The sequence below is a fragment of the Rutidosis leptorrhynchoides genome, chromosome 3, assembly GCF_046630445.1.
Source record: "Rutidosis leptorrhynchoides isolate AG116_Rl617_1_P2 chromosome 3, CSIRO_AGI_Rlap_v1, whole genome shotgun sequence".
NCBI classification, from domain to species: domain Eukaryota; kingdom Viridiplantae; phylum Streptophyta; class Magnoliopsida; order Asterales; family Asteraceae; genus Rutidosis; species Rutidosis leptorrhynchoides.
In genome coordinates, this window is record NC_092335.1 from 246,844,050 (window position 1) to 246,867,500 (window position 23,451).

The 23,451-nt window shown below is 37.7% G+C and overlaps 1 pseudogene; it reads left to right on the plus strand.

The window, feature by feature from the left end:
- Positions 1 to 2,005: 2,005 nt before the first annotated feature.
- LOC139900928 (probable LRR receptor-like serine/threonine-protein kinase At1g53440) overlaps positions 2,006 to 23,451 on the plus strand; it is a 137,559-nt pseudogene continuing 116,113 nt past the window's right edge.

Genomic DNA, 23,451 nt, shown 5'->3' on the forward strand with positions numbered 1-23,451 from the left:
GCATACTAGACACGAGAACTTTAACTTTATATATGTGTGGGTGACATAACGGCACAAATTTTCCCCTTACCTCGGTAACGTTTAGTCATTGGTTTATAAACCGGTGAACGCAAATCTTAGATATTGATCCATGGGGTTTGACATTCTCACTCGGGCTAGTCGCGCTAGCATTCAACGGGTTTTTAATACTTCGTCTATTTTAACGCACTCGCCAAATGTACTTTTAGTGGGTGATTTATGTGATTTATATATATTTCTTTGTTAAGTTAGTTACCAAGCGCCCACGGTTAAGCATATACTTTTCATACTGTTTTGAATACAAAATCTCGTGGTCTACATTACATTATTGTTTACAATGAAACTATAGCTCACCAACATTCGTGTTGACCTTTCAAGCATGTTTTATTCTCAGGTAACTAAGACGATTATGCATTCGCTGCACTCTGCATTGTTAGAGATGTCTCCTAGTCATGGACTTTTTATTTTGCATTCACTACTTACGTTATATTCGAACGATGGTTTTGTAACGACCTAAGTGTCACGTACTATTGTTAATGTTTTCTATCCGTAGAAGCACGTTACTTTTGTAAAACATTTGTCGTTGGTAAAACGTTATCTTTTTATGAATGCAAAACCTTGTTTTAAAATAGCATATAGTGTTATACCGTGTAATGGACCTGTTGTTGATGATCCGTACCATAGAGGTTTTGGACGAGGCATCACACACTTTTCCTCAAACACTATTAATTAATTAATTATTAAAACCATACAACAAATTTAAAAGTAAAATGTATAAGTGTTTAAAACCAATCCTACCATCATGAATTATGCCTCATTTGGACTAAATGGTTGTCGATAGATTATTGGCGACACATTAGCGATGTACTACTAATGGTGCCAATGTGAAAAAGCAAGATTGGCGACGGGTTACCATTAAATGTCAAAAAAAAATATAATATAAATAAAATAATAATATGAATAAATAGTTGTTGAATTTTGATTGGTTGGACTCAATCTCACATCACCATCTCGTTTCTAACTAACGCCAAAATATTTTAAATCTCACGCTTCGTAACACATTTTGGTAGAAGTTAAAAATTGACAAGTGAGTTTTGACGTGATTCTAATGCGGTGTAAGAACTACTCTAATGTCATCATTGGGTTTTAAAATTTGGCAAGCGATGAGATGGGTTTGTGCTTATTTTATTTAGAAGAATCGTAATCACATGGTATTTTAAGGGAAATCTTGGAATGCTCTGGTTGCGCTAAATGAGATTCAAGTGATTTCGTTTGATTGGATTTCGCAAAGAGCAAAAGGTGTCAACATCGATTAGAATGTGTGGTTAACCAACCCGGTCGATTAGAATGTGTGGTTAACCAACCCGGATTTGTACTTAGTATAGTCTTAGATAGTTGGGTTGCGCTCTCTGCTATCCATCTATCTAGCCTCATGTTTTTTATAAGTGTGTTGTGTATATGTATGCTTCATTATTGTATTTCTAGATTTGTCTCGTGTATTTGTAGGTTGGTAGTCGGTTTTTGATGTGGTTGGCGTTCTTGTCCACTCTCGTGTATCTATTTCATCTTTTTTAAAGTTGTTTGCTTTTCAGAAAAAGAAAAGATAAATGAAGGATGAACCATCAACACAACTCAGGAACACACAAAACTAAACCCAACCTAGAATAGTACTCCCTAATAGTAATACAAAGTATGCACAATTATTAACTGATGGACCCCATTTCTTTAAAAATTTTACGTTGATTTATGTTTACCTTGTAGCAGTGTTGTACCATTGACTCGTTGAATTTTGGAGAGTAACATGAATACATTATGCACAATTATTGATTGATGACATCTTTGTGTTCCATCAATGTCTAAAGTATTTCACACATACTCCTTGTCTTTTGAACTTACGTACTTATATATTATGCCACATTGTACTCAAGTTTAAGTTCAGCATTACAACAGCTAGCTGTTATTGTCACAACCACATTCATTAATTTAGATGCCGATGGTGTTCGAATCTAGTTCAAGTCTCTTGTTCTTTCTCGTTCACATCATGTTTACGTTTTTTCTCTTCGAAATAACTATTGTTAAAGCACAAGTTAAATATGAAGGTGAGTTTGTGTACATTCAAATTTTGTAACTAACATTAACATCTTTCATGAAAATAAAAAACTTCACAATACTAAGTAGCCATGCACATTGGTTTCCATTTATAAAGTTTAGTTATTTTATTTAACTTCTTATTATTGTCACTGTTACTATTATATGCAGTGAGTGTTCTTAAGGATGTAGCTAAAGAATTAGGAAAAGGAGATTGGGATTTTAGTCTAAAGCCATGTGATGAAAACTTCAATCGGACAACTCGTATACCATTTCGATATCCTCAGCAGTTCAACAACAGTGTTGTTTGTGATTGTTCCCCTGTTTGTCACGTTGTTGAAATGTATGTTGCATGCATTGATTATGTTATTAATATATATTAATAGTAATATTAATATTAATATTAGTTAATATTAATAATAATATTACTAATGAACAGATCACTCAAGGGGCAGGATCTTGCAGGCGTTCTCCCAAAATCCTTGGCAAAGTTACCTTCAATTAGACATATGTAAGAAAAAAGATAAACTGAGTAGCTTTTTACAAGGTAGATATGTTTCCAAAAAAATATGATTTAAAACATTAATTAATCTCAGTGATTTATCTTATAATTACCTAAATGGAACCATACCTGAGGAATGGGCATCAACAAAGCTGGAATTCATGTGAGCAAATTCTGTATATATATATATTTCATGTTATTTACTCCGTATTAAATTATTATTAGAAAATATATAAATAGAAAGTCTTGAATATTTAACTGAAATTATTGTAATCTAGAGCTGTTACGGGTAATCGCTTGTCTGGAAGCATTCCAAAATCTTTAGGCGGTATTACCTCAGATATTTGTATGTTCTTTTTCACTCTGCATTCTTCTCTCGTTTTTTGAAGAAAAAAATAATTATAACAACTAGCAAATATTTACGTTATTATAGGCGTTTGGAGAACAACGTGTTCTCGGGAAAAGTTCCTGTTGAGCTTGGAAAACTAAGACCAATTTTAACCTTGCATGTGACGTCACAGTCAGATTATTCACTTTTTGGCCAAAAAGTGCAATCTGCCTATGACGTGGCAGTGTCACCCTTTGACACCAAAATAACACTGACGCCTCTCCTGTGTCAAATAGGTCCCACCAGTTTTATACAATTTAAATTTAAAACATTATTAAATAAAAACTAAAATATTTTAAACATTAATAAACTTAAAAACATACATTCGGTTTAAAAAAAAAACACACAATACGGGGAAAAAATAATAATAATTATTCGGTACTAAAATACATAAAAACTAATCGTCGTCTTCGGATGAGTCGTTGTTTTGAGGTGGTGGCGTTGGTTGGAGCAAGTAGCTATATTTGTCGAGGAACACCTTTTGAAGCCCTTCAATCATTTGTTTTCGGACTTGGTCATCGATTGCCGAGGGGTTGATGGCTAAAATGCTAGCTCCTTGAAACGCGGTTTGGAGTGTTGCTTCCTGTTTCGCGTGTTCTATACCCGATGCTCTCGATTCCTTGTGCTTTGAAATAGCTTCCAAAGCCTCATCCGCTTTTGATGATCGAGTTGAAGAGCGAGTTTTGTCGGTGTCGGTAGTACTAGTAGATCGAGCCTTCTTTTTTGCCCGTTCTCGCCCCATTGGCCTTGGAAAAGGATCATTCTCGAAAAGATCGTTTTGAGAAAGTGGAACATCAAAATCTTCATCGTCGGCATCTAAAGAAACATGACTACGCGTGCCGGGAACGTACCACTTCGCCTTATCTTTCAAAAACCGCCAAGCATCCATCATATTAAACTTTTTCCCTTTGGTATTTAGTATATAGGTTTCATGGGCTCTATTCTCAACATCGAGGTCACTTTCTCCGCTCCTCCTATTTCGTAGGGCTTCGTTGTAAGCGGCATTAAACTCTTGACAATTTTTGTTGATATTTCTCCATTTAGAGGACAATTGGTCATCGCCTCTATACCACCCGTGCTTGTTGTTATTGAATTTCTTATAAACCGTACCCCACAACGATTCATACTTTTGCGAATTTCCCTTTTGGGAATCTTGAGAAGAATCGATTCAACATTGCGCCAACTACTCTTCTTCTTTGGTAGTCCATAGTGTGCATTTTTTTTTTAATCGGAACTAGTTCGGTACCTCCATATAACATAAATCGGAACTATATACACAAATATATATCCGAACTATATACATATACAAATCCGAACTATATTCGAACTATATAAACAAATCCGAACTATATCCGAACTATATACACAAATCAAACTATTCTAAATCCGAACTTTATATATGCAAAATATTCTACAAATATATACATATAACGAAAAAAAAATATTATACATATACATATACCGAACCAAAAAAAAAAACATATACATATACCGAACCAAAAAAAAAAAAAAAAAACTACTACAAATATATACATATAACGAAAAAAAAAATATTATCATACAAACATATACATATACATAAACCGAACAAAAAAAAAAAAAAAACTACTACAAATATATACATATAACAAAAAAAAAAATTATCATACAAACATATACATATACATATACCGAACCAAAAAAAAAAAACTACATGTGCATATATACATATAGATATACCGAAAAAAAAAATTCATACAAATATATACATGTACATATACCGAACAAAAAAAAAAAAGAAATTATACCTTTTTTTTTTATGTTTCCGTTGTTGCGTTTCCGGCACCGAATCGACTTGAGTCACCGGACTATCCGGACGCGGAGTTTCGGGACGGGGAGATTCCGGACGCGGAGTGATCGGAGGCGGAGTTCCGAAATTGCGGGCTTGTTCAAAAAGCGAGTTTTGTTGCAACCAAACTTGATGTTGTTCTTCGGGTGTTAAAGGACGATGTTGGGGCAAAACAATTCGTATTTGTTGTAGATGGCTCGGGTGTGATGAACCTTGACCTATGTACGATCCGTACCTCAACATATCGGTGTACGAAACGTACTCGTTTGGATATGGTGGTCTTTGGTTCGGGTATGGTGGTCTTTGATTCGGATTCGACATAGTGATTTTAAAAAAAAAACTTGAAGTTTGAGAGATGGAGGAATTGGTTGAAAAGTGTTTGGTGGAAGATGAAGATAAAATTGATTGAATATAGGATAAATTCGGAATTAAAAAAAAATAAAAAAAATAACCCAAACGGTCAAAGGATCCGTTGGGTGAACCGACCAACCATAAAACGCCACGTAGCCCTAACGCGTCTAGCACCATCCGTTTCAAAACTCACTAACGCCCCATTTTCGTTACGCGTGACGCCCCACTATAGGCGTCAGAGCGCGTCACCCGACGCCAGCGCGTCTGACGGGACCCCTCTGACGCCGCGTTAAATTTGGTCTAATAAATTTAACTACTTTTGTAAGGCCTTCTATAATTTATTACTTACCTTTTTTTAGTACATGTTACGCCATTTTAATCAAAATGGTTTATGCTCAAATCATAGGGTCCTGAGTTCTAACAACCTCACCGTGACTTGACAATGGGATTTAATAATCTGATCAACTTGAAAGAACTGTATGTACAACTTTACACCTTTCCTAAACCAAAAATCTAAAGATACATTTTCATGTGTTGCACTACACTCAGTGGCGAATCTAGAATGAAAATTCAATGGGGTCTTAAAATTTTTTCCATAGCTAATTTTGAAGGGTACTTCAGTGGTTGTTTACCTCCAAAAAAATCATAAATTTTAAAAATATATGGTGATATGGGGTCCCATGGTTAAATTTAGTTGTGTTCTATAAAATTTAAAGAGTAAATCGTATAATTATTTGAAAAAATAGTGGGGTCATAGGACCCCACCTCACATGCACTAGGTTCGCCCCTAACTACACTAGCTGTGATATAGATATCTTCTTTATTGTATCCATACGCGTATAATATCTAAGTTATTTTGCAGTCAGCTAAGTAGTAACAACTTCAGTGGGAAAATTCCAAATCTTGAGGGATGCACATTACTTGAGAAATTGTAAGTCCTCGGTCATTGTTACAGTAGAATGATTAAACGCAGAATGATTCAAAAGTTCTTATTATATCTGGTTTTGAAATTTTGAATGAATGTTGAACAATTCATCATTCAACACTGGATTATTTCTTTAAAAGGCAATCTAAACACTATCTTTTATATTTCCTAGTAACATATCTTTCTTAATAACACTACATCTTGAACCGGTTCATGTTTCAACACATTAATCTTAAATCTTTCTAGATATTGAATTATTTTCCTATGGTGTTACAACTTACCCTTATTCATGTTTCAACACATTAATCTTTAAATCTTGTATTGATTACTAGGGAGATTCAAGGAAGTGGTCTTGAAGGACCAATACCTTCAAACATTTCCCTTTTGAAAAATTTGAATGAATTGTAAGTTACATTTATCATGTCAAGATTTTAAGTTAAATCTATATGTGCAATGGTACTAATGCCTTAATGTGATGTTTGCACAGAAGAATTAGTGATTTGAATGGACTAGAATCGCAGTTTCCCGATCTAAGTAACATGACAAACATGACTAAGTTGTAAGAAGTTTTAGAATTATAGATAAATTACCAGGTTCTTTTTTTTTCAGTTTTAATGTTTATTTTTTGGTGAATATGCAGAATGTTGAGAAGTTGTAACATAAGTGGGACGATTCCTGGTTATATATTACAATTGCCCAAATTAAACCATCTGTAGTTCTCCCTCATTCCTTTTGCTCTAAAATGTGTTTTTGTTTTTATAAAAAATATAATATATATATATATATATATATATATATATATATATATATATATATATATATATATATATATATATATATATATATATATATATATATATATATATATATTGGTAGGATCAAGGGGGAAGTAAACAATTGGGGGAAGCGAGGGGAAGCGCATTTTTTTTTTTTTTTCGTTTTTTGAAAAAACTTTGTTCACGAACATTATAGATTGGATAAAAATATGAACATTTAATAAAGACACTTTGTGATAAATATTTTTATTTTAGCGGGAAATACTCGAATTAATATATAACAATTATCGTGTTTTTTGAGCGTATTTTGAGGGTTTAGATATTAGGGTTTAGAAATTTAGGGTATAGGGTTTAGATTTAGGGTTTAAATTTAGGATTTAGATTGAGTTTTTTTGACACGAACGGTTTAGAGTTTAGGGTTTAGGGTTTAGTGTTTTGAGTTTAGGGACTAAACCATAAACTCTAAATCGGGCTAAATTTTGACAAAAAATACTTCACAAAACGGTTTAGATATTAGGGTTTATAGATTTAGGGTTTAGATTTAGGATTTAGATTGAGTTTTTAACACGAACGGTTTAGAGTTTAGGGTTTGAGGTTTAGGATTTAGGGTTTGGGGTTTTGGGTTTAGGGACTAACCCAAAACACCATACCCTAAACCCTACACCCTAAACTCTAAATCGGGCTAAATTTTACTTCACAAAACATGAAGGAAAAAAAAACGTTAACATTCTTCACAATCAATATTATCTTGAATGTTATTTTTGTCAATCGTTTTCCCGCCTAAATAATAACATTCATCACGAAGTATCTTTTTTAAATGTTCATATTTTTGTGTAATCTTGATGCCTGAAAAAAAAAATTCCAAAAAACGAAAAAAAAAATTTTGCTTCTCCCCCGATTGGTAACTTCCCCATTGATCCTGCTAATATATATATATATATATATATATATATATATATATATATATATATATACATATATATATATATATATATATATATATATATATATATATATATATATATATATATATGTTCATTTTTTGGACGCTCGTCGATGGAAGCGATTCACATAGTTAGAAGCCTTATGGAGAAGTATAGGGAAAAACAAAAGAACCTACACATGGCATTCTTAGACTTGGAAAAAGCTTATGACTGTGTCCCGCATGAGTTGATTTGGAAGACTCTTAATGCTAGGGGAGTCCCAAGTAGATATATAAGATCTATTAGAGATATGTACGAGGGGGCGAAGATTCGTGTAGGTACGACGGTAGGAAACACAGAGTTTTTCCCGGTAGAGGTTGGTTTACATCAGGGATCTGCCCTTAGCCCTTAAGTCTGCCCTTAGTTCCTGATTTTCGCCGACGATATTGTATTAGTTTCGGATTCCTAGGATGAACTTAACAGGAGGCTTGAGCAATGGAGGATCGCCTTAGAATCAAATGGCCTACGGATTAGCAGACTTAAATTGGAGTACCTTAGATGCGATTTCAAGGGGGGCGAAGAGGAACACGACGATATAGTGGATATCATAATTGGGGATCAGATTCTACCCCCGCAAGAGTCCTTTAGATATTTAGGCTCAATGCTTCACAATTCGGGAAGGATAGATGAGGATGTGACGCATCGTATAAGAGTAGGATGGTTGAAGTGGAGGGCTGCGAAAGGGGTGTTGTGCGACAAGAAGGTCCCACTTAAACTGAAAGGTAAATTCTTCAAGGTGGCAATCAGACCAGCCATGTTGTACGGATCGGAGTGTTGGCCAATGACGAAGGCCCAAGAGAGGAGGATGGAGGTGGCATAAATGAGGATGCTTAGATGGACGTGTGGTAAGACCATGCTAGAAATGATACCAAATGGAGTTTTTAGGAAGAAATTGGAAGTTGGGAACATCATCAACAAACTTAGGGAAGGACGACTTAGATGGTTTGGGCATGTTAAGCAAGGTTGGAGAATTCGGATCTCGGAGAGATCTCGTTTGGACTTTTTTAGGGAGATCTCGGCATCTCGGAATAATCTCGGGGTGATCTCGGACGTTGACTTTATAGTTTTTTTAATAAAAATATACATAAAACATAAATATATGTATATTTATATACATTTTTACGAGATTTTACAAAAATATCCGAGAAATGAACGAGAAAATCTTAGAAATTATGAATTTTACAAGAAAATCTTACAGATTAGCAAGAAAATTCGAGAAATCATGGCTTTGACTAAGTATGACTTCGTTGACCGAGAAATCTCGGGAGATGAACATCTCGTCTCGGTTTCCTTCAAAAAACTAGATCTCGGGGGAGATCTCGGGGAGATCTCGGGAGATTTACAACACTGATGTTAAGAGACGCCCACTTTTAGCCCCAGTTAGGAGAGTCGAGACCCTCACCGTTGGCGGCGTAAGGATAAGGGGTAGACCTAGACGTAGGATGGAGGATAGATTAAAGCTCGACATGAAAGAGCTCTGTTGAGTCCCCAAAATAATTAAGGATTTAATTATGACAAAACTGTAATTTATTTGCACTAAAATGTTATGTGCAGTCAGCACAAGTTAGTTTATGTATAGACAGCAGATATTGCTGTGTCGAGTGTTTAGTTTGCTACTCAGTCTACCAGCACAAGGTAGACAGTATTCTTCAATCAGCACAGGATGTGTACTCAGTAGTTCAAGAATATCAAGTGTCTCAGCAATGAAGAACCAGCACAGCTGGAATGTAGCTTACTACACAAGACTGCTATGCTCCATTTTAAGCATAGTAGTTTCCCGAGTGGTCTACATCAATGGTACTATTCAACAGAAGTCAAAGACAAAGTTGAACAGAAAAGGACATGCGTCGGCGGCTGACAAGTGACCTTACAAGACCACGTGGGAATGCAGAAGTGTAACGCATGTGCAGACATGGGTTATACTTTGTCAACACCTAGGGAACACAACATTCTATTTGTTTAATCAAATAGTGGTGCCAAACCGTATTGAGATGTTCCTGCAAATAGCTACCAAAGAGGAAAGAGGAGAGCATGCTCTCTGATGCAGTTGTCCCCACAAGTACAGACATCCTATGTACCAGTGGACAATAGAACCATTACATGGTTAATAGGACTACTATAAATTTTTGTATCCACTATTGTAACAACTAGTGGTGTGGGTTTATTTATTTAGAGTCAAAAACGTGTAATAGCTTTTAGTTTACCTCTTAGCTATATTCTAAGTAATCTGTATCAACCAACTATCATTCCGCCAAGGAAAGTTGTAATTCTTTGTGATTCAATCAATAAAGAATAACCGTTGAAAATTACTTGTGACTCTATTTAATCTTCATGTTTGAATACTAATCGTGTTTAACTGTTAAGTTAATTAAAAGAAATTGTATTCACACCCCCCTACAATAATCCTGTTGTTATCAAGGGACCAACAACTGGTATCAGAGCATCAGTCTTGATAATTAATATCTTGGATCTGAATTCTCTCATGGCTGCATATTCAAATACAGCTTACCTTGAAAATGGGTCATCCAATAGACCACCCAAATTTGATGAAGATGAGTATGAAACTTGGAGGGCAAGATTCATGCTTCACCTTGAGTCTATTGACCCACTCATACCTGATATTGCCACAGATGGTTCATTTGTTCCCACTGAGACTATTGGTAGTGCTTCAGCTACAGCTGACACTCCTGCTGTCCCTGACAGAGATGTTATTCTCACCCCTTCTAGATGGGATGCTGAGGATAAATGTCGTGTTGGACTTGACCCTAAAATCAGAAGTCTGTTAGCTATAACTTTTCCTAACCCACTGTTCAAACTGATTAAGGGAAAAGAAAATGTCAATCTTATGTTGGACTATCTAGATGTTACCTATGAGGGTATGGGAGAAGTAAGGCAGAACAGAATGATTGCTTTAAAAAGAGAATATGAAATATTCTTTGCCTACAAGAATGAAACCCTTAAGCAAACCTTCATTAGGTTTAACTCCTTGATTGCAGACCTGATCACTTTGAATGTCACCTATACTGAATTTGAACAAGTAAACAAATTCATAGATTCACTGCCTACTAAATGAAAATCTGTTACTGACCCTCTAAGAACCACTCAGACCCTAAAGGACTTTAACATGTCTTCTCTCTACAGTTCACTTTGGTACCATGAGAAGGTAGAGGCTAAATTTGAACTTAACCTAAAAGAAAAATTTAGGTCTGCCCCCACCACTTCAAAATCTTCTAAGACAGATGATACTGCTCTTATTGCTGCTGCTAAAAAGAAAGCTCAAAAGACTTTACTGGTTCAAAAGTTGTTGGCAGAAGAAGAGACAGCTGAGAGTGATGTGGATAGTGGTACTGGGTCTGAAGAAAGCAGTGATGATGAAAGTGATGCAGAAGGGTTTGCTGAAGGTATGGCTTTGCTGGTTAGGCAGTTCAAAAGGTTCAATCGTAATAGAATCAGCAAGTCAAGGGTCATAAATCTGAGTGTTATAATTGTGGGAAGGTTGGACATTTTGCTGCTGAATGCATGTCTAGAAAACCTTCAACTTCACATGCTAGCTCTTTCTTAAAAGCTGACAAGTACAAGAACAAGTACAAAGCTATGAAAGCTCAGATGAAGGAAAGTGCTAAGACTGATAAGAAGGGTAAGAAGCCAGAAAATGTTCTAGTTGCTGAGCATCATGATTGGGATGAAACCAGCTCGTCGTCATCCTCTGATAGTGATACTGATGATGATGGTGCTGGTTATGCTCCAGATAAAAAGCTGTGTTTAATGGCCAAGGAGGTCAAGGAGTCTGATGAGGATGATAATGGTAGTAAGTTTTTGGCTGATATGAGGGAAGCTGATCAGAAAAGAGATTCACCTCAATGGAAAACTGAATTGATGTATAAGGTTGATAATTTTCGAACTTATACTGATGATGAAAAAGCCGAAATATTTGACTACCTAAGAGTTGACTTATGTAGAGGTAGCAAACGTGAAGAAGTTTTGAAAACTGACAACAAATCTTTAAATGAGAAACTTAAAAGCAAAAATGATGAAATTAAAATCTTGAAAGATGATATTTCCAAACTTGAAAAACAAAACTTTACTTTAAGGTCTCTTCACGTTGAGGCAGCAGAAGTCAAGAACCAACTGGATAATCTTAAAAAGGTTGTCACTTCGTGATGTACATCTGCTCAACGCACAGCCAAGTGTGTTAACGAGCAGGTGCCTACCCAAGTTGAAGCTTTCTTTGCTGGTGACTATGCTACTGCTGCTGCTATTGCAGAAGTTACTTTCATGGACCCAATTCTTGAAACTGATCCTGAAGCTGTCTTGCCAAATACTTTTGCCAAGATAGTTAAGGGTAAAAAGGTCTTGACAAATAAGTTTGTTAGATCTGATGTGTCCTCCCCACCTGCCATGAAAGAGATTTTGGAGGATGAAGTTAAAGCAAGAGAAGCCAGTACCTCAATTGATGAGACTACTGACCCCTCAAGCATCTACTACATGACTCCAAAAGAAAGACGTATTAAAAGGGAAATCACTGAAAATAATTTAAGAAAAATTAAACCAACTGATTCCCCTTCGTGTTCGAGTTCCAATTGTGCTGAGCCAGCTGATGACAAACTTACTGGTCAACCAGTAGCTGTAGACAAGCCAGTCAAATGTAATACTGGCAAGTCCAAGGCAGAAGGAAAAACTTCTTCTAGCTCATCAGCTTCAGTAGACAAGCCAGTAACTTCCTACGCTGGCTCGTCAAGTGAGAAAGGCAAAGCAATACGTCATGACTATGGTACTGGTTCCAAGAAGAAAGCTGCCCTTAAGGGAAAAGCAAAAGTTGACTCGAATGATGAGCTGTCTATCACTGAGATTATGACAGTCAAGCTTGACCAGCTAATTGAGGCAGTAACCAAAAGTTGACCCGATCTTACTGCACCCATTTACTCAGTGTATGACCAGTCACCGATATCAAATGTGAGAAAATGCTACAAATATGGCAGCAAGTTTCACTTAGCCAACCGGTGTCCTTTTACCCTAACCCCATCTGCTGCTGCTTCTTCAAGCAAACCAGTAGACAGGAAGAGATCATCAAAGATGACCCTTCCAGAACCCATCCTTGGATGGGTTCCCAAAAAGAACTAATCTCTTAGCTACTGTGCAGGGTATTCAAAACAAGCAAATATGGTATCTCGATAGTGGTTGTTCAAGACATATGACCAAATGTAAGTCCCTGCTGATGGACTATCAAGAAAAGGATGGTCCAGTTGTTTCATTTGGAGATAATTCATTGGGTTACACAAAGGGTTTTGGTACTTTGACAAATGGGAATGTCACGTTCTCAAATGTTGCATATGTCGTTGGGATCAAACATAATTTACTCAGCATAAGCCAACTGACAAGTAAGAATAAGATAGTCCAATTCAGAAAGAAAATTGGCACTATTTTTAACAAGACAGGGAAGCCACTGCTGACTGCAAAACGTCATGAAAACATGTATCAAATTGACATGAACACAGCAGTCACAACTACTGATACTTGTTTCTATTCAAAGGCAGCAGACAACCTGAAGTGGTTATGGTACAAGAGACTCTCACATCTCAACTTCAAAGACATTCACAAATTATCCGGTAGAAATTTAGTGTCTGGGCTACCCACCATGTCTTATGTAAAGGACAGATTGTGTCTTGGCTGTGAGAAGGGAAAACATCACCATGCCTCATTCAAATCAAAGTAAATCTCATCTGTTGAGAAACCATTTCATTTACTTCATATGGATCTTTTTGGTCCTGTTAATGTAGACAGCTGTAGTGGGAAGAAGTATACACTGGTTATTGTTGATGAATATTCCAGGTACACCTGGTTATTGTTGATGAATACACTTGGGTATTGTTGGGAAGAAGTATACACTGGTTATTGTTGATGAATATTCCAGATACACCTGGGTATTCTTTTTGAAGCAAAAGAGTGAAGCTGCTGATGAAATTATCAATTTTATTAAAAGAATGGAGCTTTTGAATGGACAACTAGTGAAACAGCTAAGAAATGATCATGGTACAGAATTTAGAAATGCTACATTAGAAGAATTTTGTGCTGACAAAGGGATTTCACAGAACTTTTCTGCTGTGAGAACACCTCAACAGAATGGTGTTGCAGAAAGAAGAAACAGAACTCTCATTGAAGCAGCAAGATCTATGTTAGCTGAGTCTGGGCTGAAAAATTCATATTGGGCAGAAGCTGTGAACACTGCATGTTTTACCCAGAATAGATCTTTAATAGTGAAAATACATCAGAAAAGTGCTTATGAAGTTCTCAAAGAAAGAAGACCCTCAATTTCATTTCTTCATGTATTTGGCACTCCCTGTTTCATTCTAAACAACAGGGATCAGCTAGGCAAGTTTGATGCTAAGGCTGATGAAGGTATATTCTTGGGATATTCCAACATGTCGAAGGCATATAGGGTTTTCAATAACAGAAGGGGTTGTTTTGAAGAATTAATTAATGTTACATTTGATGAAACTGCCCCAGCCTCATCTCCCAGTCAATAAGATGAAGAATTATTGTTTGAAGAACCTACTCAGCAAGCTCTTGATGATGAAGAAGAACCAGCTACAAATTCCTCACCAATCCATGTTGCTGGGTTCTCTGATGATGAGATGGAACAATCTGTTCCATCTGTGTCTAAACTAAGTGGACCTACTGGCTCTACTGAAGTCCTATATATATATATATATATATATATATATATATATATATATATATATATTTGAGCATAGGTCTACTGGTTCTGAAGTATTACAAGCTGGTACTGGTTACATTAATAATGAACAGCTGTCTCCAACTGCTGCTCATACCTTTGAACCAGCTGATGATCAAGATGCTGTGTGTTCCATGACAAGCTCACCTGTTCATAACACTAGATGGACAAAAGAGCATCCAATTGAGCAAGTTATTGGTAATCTGGCTAGTGGTGTTAAAACAAGAAGGCATGCAACCAGCAACTTTTGTATGCATGTAAATTTTGTGTCTACCATTGAACCTACATGTCCTGATGAAGCAATCAAAGATCTGAACTGGGCAGGAGCTATGCAAGAAGAGATCTCTCAGTTTGATAGGAATAAGGTTTGGACATTGGTACCTAAACCTGATGATGAAACTAAGAAGATCATAACAAGATGGATGAAGATGGGATTGTGATCAGAAACAAAGCTAGGTTGGTAGCTCAAGGGTTCAAACAGGAAGAAGGATTGGATTATGGAGAGACATATGCTCCAGTGGCTAGGATGGAAGCTATCAGATTGTTCTTGGCATATGCTGCTAAGATGAACTTTAGGGTATTCCAGATGGATGTTAAATCTGCATTTCTAAATGGAAAGCTGCAAGAAGAAGTTTATGTCAAACAGCCTCCTGGTTTTGTAAGCAGTAAATATCCAGACCATGTCTACAAGCTAGACAAAGCTCTTTATGGACTCAAACAGGCTCCAAGAGCATGGTATGAGACACTTCATGTGTATCTCACTGGTATAGGTTTTAAAGTTGGAATAATTGATACCACTCTGTTCTCAAAAGAGACAGATGGTGATCTCTTGTGTAGTGATCCGGAAAATTTTGACTAATTTTAAACCAAACTCTCGATACGATTTAATATCTTTGACAAGATAAGCAAAGTCTTTTAATCTGAGTCTCAAAATTTTTGAACTGTTTTATATATCCAATTGACTGTCGACTGTTCTCGACGATTCACGAACAACTAATTATAAATAGGTACATGTATATTTATATATATATATATATATATATATATATATATATATATATATATATATATATATATATATATATAATTTGAAATATTAATTGAAATAATATATGAGTTAATTGTTGGAAATAAATATGTAAAATAATATGCGATATAATGAAAACTATTATTACAAATGTATATATATATATATATATATATATATATATATATATATATATATATATATATATATATATATATATATATATATATATATATATAAATACTACTTGTAAATATATAAAATAATATTAAATCTATTTGTTTAAAAATATATAATATATATTTTAAATCTATTTGTTTAAAAATATATAATATATATTTATGTGATAAAACTTGTTATTTAAAACTGATTATATTTAGAGAGAGAGTAAATGGAAAATGAATGATTTCGAGCTTAATTAGTAAACGTCAGTAACACTCGGTTGATGTTTTGTTAGTTTTAATATAGATATTGTACATGTTCATGAAGGATTGAAATAAAAGTTGGACTGTAAATTGATTACGAAGAATCTAGATTTGTCAAAAATATTTTTACCTTTTTAAGATTAAATATTAGTACTCCGTACCTATAAATTGGAACAGAAAATAAATAATTATCGAACCTTTTTGATCAGGTTTCAAACAGTTAATGAGTAAAATAATTAAATATATTTAATCTAAAATTTTGAGATTTTTAGGAACACTTTTATATTTTAACTGTTTAGCAATGGACACGCTCCGTGAAAACTGTCGGTAGAATCTAAATACCCGGCTGCTTAACTGTTTAAATGATTAATTCATTTAAGATTACTGTTTACTACTGTTTACTTTTAGAATTAAAGTCAAAAGAAAACAGTAAACTCTTCACTCATTGGCATGATATTTATTTATACTAGCAAATTTGATAGAGTGTTGGTAAACATATATTACTATTTAATTATGTATGCATATTAAACTAGTGGCTGTGTGAGATTATCTAACTATATATATACATAACACTTATGCTGTAACGACCCAACCCGTTAACCATCCGAAAACGTGCCACAAATTTTTTTTTTCTGAAACAGTTGATCTGGACGGCGTCCAAAAGCTTGGACGGCGTCCAGCTCTTAAGACTGGGACGGCGTCCAGATGTACTAAAACATTCTGATCAGTTTTTCGAACACACGCGGGCGAAAACCCGCTTCCCGACACTTTTAAACCAAAACACTTCCACAATAGATTACAATAGTTTAAACTAGGAGTTTTCCACAATAAAAACCGAGTTTTACGACACCGGGCCCACATCGACCCAAAATACCACAAGTGACTATTTCGACCCATTAGTTTATACAAAAACATAGACCGAGCATGGGATTAGGGACACGCTACCCAATCCTAATCAAATCCAAAAGCAAGTCTTCTAAAGCAACTACGCAAGTCCACTAGTCCCCGCGCTTACCCGAGCCACCGCATCCGTGCAATCTATAAAAATGTAAACAACGAGTGGGTAAGCTAACGCTTAGTGAATGAGAATATACTACATACATATATATGCATAAAATGAAATGCGCATCGCTAACACACAAATACGAGCCACATACCGCAATCCAAGCATAACTAAGCAATGTTATACCTAACGTACCACCAAGTCAAACCGCAAGATTAGTTACAACAATATAAGTAAATACGCGTACATAAATGGGTAACCAAACTACAAGGTTAACCCCTTAACCTCAATCATACGAACATTGGCCGAACAACCCGAGCCTTAGTGAATTCGCACAACCCGAAATTCACTTCTCTACCAATTCAACAACCGAGGTTGGCCGAACTACCTGAGCCTTAATGAATTCGCACAACCCGAGATTCACTACCTCATCAACAAGATGACCGAACAACCCGAGTCATCATGAATCCGCACTACCCGAGATTCACTTCTCAACATCAAACCCACGGTCACGGGATTATAAAATCCACCACATCGGGGTTATCCACATCACAACAATGTCAACCCTTCGCCTTTGGGGTTATAACATCCAAATCACAACCACGTGTGATAACGTACACACAACGTGTACCTCGCCAAAGGTAAACAACCAAAACGCACAACCGTGCCAATTGGACCTATACACAAGTCCATCAAATCCACCTATATGTAAAGTGAGCTCTATAACCGAGAACCACTTCACCCGACCCGCACCCTTCCTACACATACATATGCACATAGGATATTAACACTCACCTTGTCGCCTTGATGAATGCTTCCAAATAATTCGCAACTCGTCAATGGAACGTACCTATTCCATTATCACAATACAAACAACACAATTAGGGTTGACTTACAAACCAACCCAATTGACCCTTAGTGCAAATTCGACCCATTTGCACTTCCAAGCACAAACCGCGCCCAAATTAATCAATAATCACTAATACACGTGAAAATGGTCCTAACACACCAATTAAACCCGAACACAAGTGTTAAACACGTGTCATACCCATTTTGACCCCAAAACCCTAATTTTGACCCATTTCAAAATTAGTTAACCAAACTCACCCAAAAGAGTTTCACCACTTCCATAATCACTAAACCTAGTGATTAAACTCAAGATCAAACTCTAAACAACGCTAAAACGTCAACCGACCCAAAACCCGCCAAGTGACAAGAATTACAAGTCACTATAAACCCATTTCATCATCTAAATGGGTTGTACAACAAACTAGCTCAAAACCCTAAATTGAATATCAAATCTAAACTATGAAATTCGGAGTTTGAGCTTACCAATACCACCACAATGTAGCTAGGAGCGAGATGAACAACTTTAGAACCCGAGCTTTTGCGAGAATCCGACTCCTTCTTCTCCAAATCCACCTCTCTCTCTCTAGAACTTCTCCTCTCTCTCTAAATAATGTTGGGAGTGTTTGTGAAGATGAAATATGATCCACAAATGACCAAGGAACCAGCCTTGAAGGCTCCAAACCGGCATCCAAGTGATTTTACCATTTTACCCCTTTTAAAATAATTAAAACAGCTGGCCAACAGACCGTTTGGACGGCGTCCCAAACTTTGGACGGCGTCCCACCTTTTATTGCTGGACGGCGTCCCTCCTATCGGGACGGCGTCCCACCTTTTGTTGCTGCACGGCGTCCCCCCTATCGGGACGGCGTCCCGTCCTACTGCAAAATTAGAAACAAAAACAGGGTGTTACAACTCTCCCCCACTTAGAATCGATCACGTCCTCGTGATCCTCGTCACTTAACCAAACGGACCACACTCCACGGTCCTCAACATAAGTCCCAATTCGACTTTCCTAGGCAACTCTTCCCAAGGAATCACCTTTAATAACTAAAATCGTCTCCCGCGATTTATCAAACCCACTATCCGAGCACTAAAACCATGCTCACTCCCTATCATCAGGAAAACTCAACCAATCTCGGACCGAGATATCAATCCCCTAGCGTATCCTTACCGAGTACAATGCTAAAAGTAACCAAGTCAACCTAAGGTCAACAACACGAAACGATGGAGATCGAACCAAACGAATCCTTACGGATAACACCAATCACTAAACATCCCTTGTAGTGCGCAATACGACCCATACGCAACTACCGTAACATCATAACAAACGGTTAAAACCGATAGCGCCCAAAACGACTATGGCAATGCTAATCCAAAGGTGTACCAAAATCGACAATTCGTCACACCTGTAACAACTGTAAGCGAAGCACGGCTATCGCATCACTAATCCTACAACATGGTTCTCACGACCCCACCATCGGTGCATAAATCAACCGATAGTTCACACAACATGGTCCTTACGATCCCACCATTGGTGCATAAAACAACCAATAGATCAAACCAAACGGTCCTTACGACCCCACCATCAGCGTATAAAACAACCGATAGATCACAACTCAACATGGCCGAAACAACCCGAGCCTGAACACATATGGAGGATGGTCGAAACAACCCGAACCTTAGTGAATTCGCACAACCCGAAATTCACCTACCCAATCCATATATCTCACAACGAAATGACCGCACAACCCGAGTCATCGTGAATACGCACAACCCGATATTCACCACCAACGCCACATAGTATAACCGAGGATGGCCGTACAACCCGAGCCTTAGTGAATCCGAACTACCCGACATTCACTACCTCAAACTATGAGTCCAACCAACAGGGACAATCGTACTACCTGAAATATTGTGAATACGAATAACCCGATATTCACGTCCCACAACACAACTCAGGAATGGTACTCGCATTTCCCACCGATACTCGCATTTCCCGATAATGTTACACCATACGACATAACACTACTCCCTTGATGAAGTCAGCGGACCCCGATGGTCATGCTCCACCAATCTCAACACCGGATGAAGTCAGCGGACCCCGAAGGTCATGCTTCACCGATATCACACCTCGCTCATGATGAAGTCAGCGGACCCCGAAGGTCATGCTTCACCAATCGCATACTCCCATGATGAAGTCAGCGGACCCTAAAGGTGATGCTTCATCAATCACCAATACCATGATGAAGTCAGCGGACTCCGAAAGTCATGCTTCATCAATCAACACCCTTTTGGCCTCGAACGACGAGTAGCGTAACATCGCGCTCTGTTACGCCATAGTGAATCCTAGCGGATACCACTAACCATTCACACACTCGAGCAAGAACCACCTATATCAAACATAGGCACAAAACAATAATTCTCTAGAAGAGAATCCGACACACACCTCCCTTAACCGAAGGATTTCACCTTACTCACCAAACACGTCCATTCTCTCTCAACGAGATTTACCACATTACCACCTCGGTGATAATTCAAATCCAAATCATAAGTACAATTTATCCGAAATTGTAATCTACCACAAATTGACTAAACTAGGTCCCAACACAATTTTCGGATCTTACTAAAACGTCATCCGAAATCTCACACTAAAACTTCCTCGGGCGGGAGTGTAACTCCCCCACTTGGAACTACATCACATAACCGCATCTCTTACAACCGTACCATGCTACCAAAGGTAGACTTTACCAACAATTGGGCTCTCACGACCCATCACCACATTTTGCTCCAACCGAGAGCACACGAAGGATTTAAATCAATCCTCAAACACTTCGAACGAAAAGTGTACTACAATTACACAAACCACACCCTCGCAATCATCCAATTTCTCTAGTTTGTCAATTTCCACCTAGTCACTCATGTACCTAAGGGTTTCACTTCGGTACCCTAAGTACAATGTAACCGCAACACAATCGGAGTTGAACAACACGCTAGTAGGTATAAAAGAGGCACCTAATGTTGCGTCATATAAACTCCATTACCAACATACATCGAGATTCAAAACACTCAATCTCAAGGGTTCCAACCACCCGACGAACCTCACGGTTCACCAATCTCAAGACAAAAGCGTACATGCGCTTATCAACCGAACACCAAAACCCATCTCTATGGTTTGGTAGAAACATTTCCCAAATACTAAGGAATGCTTGGTTACACCAAGTCTTACGCCCTTCGTCCAAAAATCAGTCATTACCATAGGGTACTTCCATTAGGAACGTCACAGTTAACAATAACATGCACAACACAATGCAATAACAAATCCGAACTTAAACGCCACATAAATAAATATTCGAATGACATATTTATTAAAATGAAACGTACCTCAACGTCTCCTTGCGGCATTCGCCGCCAACTCGGGACAATCCGGCTTGCGATGCCCCTCCTTATGACAATAGTAGCACATCCCATCATCACTTCTCGGCATTGTGCACTCCCACAACTTGTGGCCCCTAATACCACAATTGAAACATCTAGGTGCACGAGAATCCACCGTGCCTTTTCCCACATTACCCGTACTCGCACTTGCACCCTTATTTTTCTTACCCGGGGCGCCGTACGAATCAACCCTCCTCTTACTTGAAGGTTCACACATCTTTGATCGCGTATACGACTCGAAACCTCTAGCCAAGTTGAATAATTCCGCAAACGATTTCGCTTAACCGCGACTAATTTTACTTTTCAAGTCATCATTCATGGTCCGATAGAAATCCCCCATTAACAAACGATCATTCCCCAAATACTCCGGGCAAAAACGAGCCTTCGCCATAAAGGTCGTCTTGAGAGTATTCAAATCCATAGATCCTTGCCGCAAATTTCTCAACTCATTACGCAATTCCCACAAATCGGCCGATGTCCGGAACTTCTCGAAGAATTCCTCCTTAAACTCGTTCCACGATAAGACCATAAACGTTTCGCCACCGACAAGATCGATCTTACCATCCAACCAATCCCTTGCCCTGCCCCGCAACAGACTAGTAGCGAGTCTCGTCTTTTTCTCAGGAGGGCAATCAATAGTACGAAAACACCCTTCGACATCCGAAATCCAAGTTGTGCTTACCAAAGGATCCGGTTTCCCGTCATACATCGGGAGTTTAGTCCTCATGAAGCTCTTAAGACAACGCTCCATTTCACTGCTACCCCGAAATTCGGAATACTTTCTATCCATTTCTTCTCGAAACGCACTCATTTGCTCCGCAACGGCGGCCGCAACTCTAGAGTTAAACTCCTCGTCATTCGTCTCGATCTCGTTTCGCGTCGTCATTCTAAAGAATGCAAAACGATTAGTCCACGAACGTATAAAACAACACGCATAACACCGCCCCATCTTGCTCAACACTCGTCGTACATCACTTGTTAAACACGATTTGCACCCGTAATAAGGTTTGCAAGTCCTTATTACGCACACACATCGTATCCCCTCGTTAGTACAATGACCATCTTGCTCGATGATATTCGCAACGCAACATAAACATAAACATAACACAATCGTATATTAATAATATCCACGTATTAATATACACGTTAGTCCACCTATCAATTAAGGCACTAGCCAAATTCCCATTCCAACCCGTAATCCTACAAGTCCCGCAACAAATAAGCACACACAAAAGTCTAAGTCTAGGCACCTATCTCAAGTCACCTAAATCCCTTAGACCATGCTCTGATACCACTTGTAACGACCCAACCCGTTAACCATCCGAAAACATGCCACAAAAAAAAATTTCTGAAACAGTTGATCTGGACGGCGTCCAAAAGCTTGGACGGCATCCAGCTCTTAAGACTGGGACGGCGTTCAGACATTTGGGACGGCGTCCAGATGTACTAAAACATTCTGATCAATTTTTCGAACACACGCGGGCGAAAACCCGCTTCCCGACACTTTTAAACCAAAACACTTCCACAATAGATTACAATAGTTTAAACTAGGAGTTTTCCACAATAAAAACCGAGTTTTACGACACCGGGCCCACATCGACCCAAAATACCACAAGTGACTATTTCGACCCATTAGTTTATACAAAAACATAGACCGAGCATGGGATTGGGGACACGCTACCCAATCCTAATCAAATCCAAAAGCAAGTCTTCTAAAGCAACTACGCAAGTCCACTAGTCCCCGCGCTTACCCGAGCCATCGCATCCGTGCAATCTATAAAAATGTAAACAACGAGAGGGTAAGCTAACGCTTAGTGAATGAGAATATACTACATACATATATATGCATAAAATGAAATGCGCATCGCTAACACACAAATACGAGCCACATACCGCAATCCAAGCATAACTAAGCAATGTTATACCTAACGTACCACCAAGTCAAACCGCAAGATTAGTTACAACAATATAAGTAAATACGCGTACATAAATGGGTAACCAAACTACAAGGTTAACCCCTTAACCTCAATCATACGAACATTGGCCGAACAACCCGAGCCTTAGTGAATTCGTACAACCCAAAATTCACTTCTCTACTAATTCAACAACCGAGGTTGGCC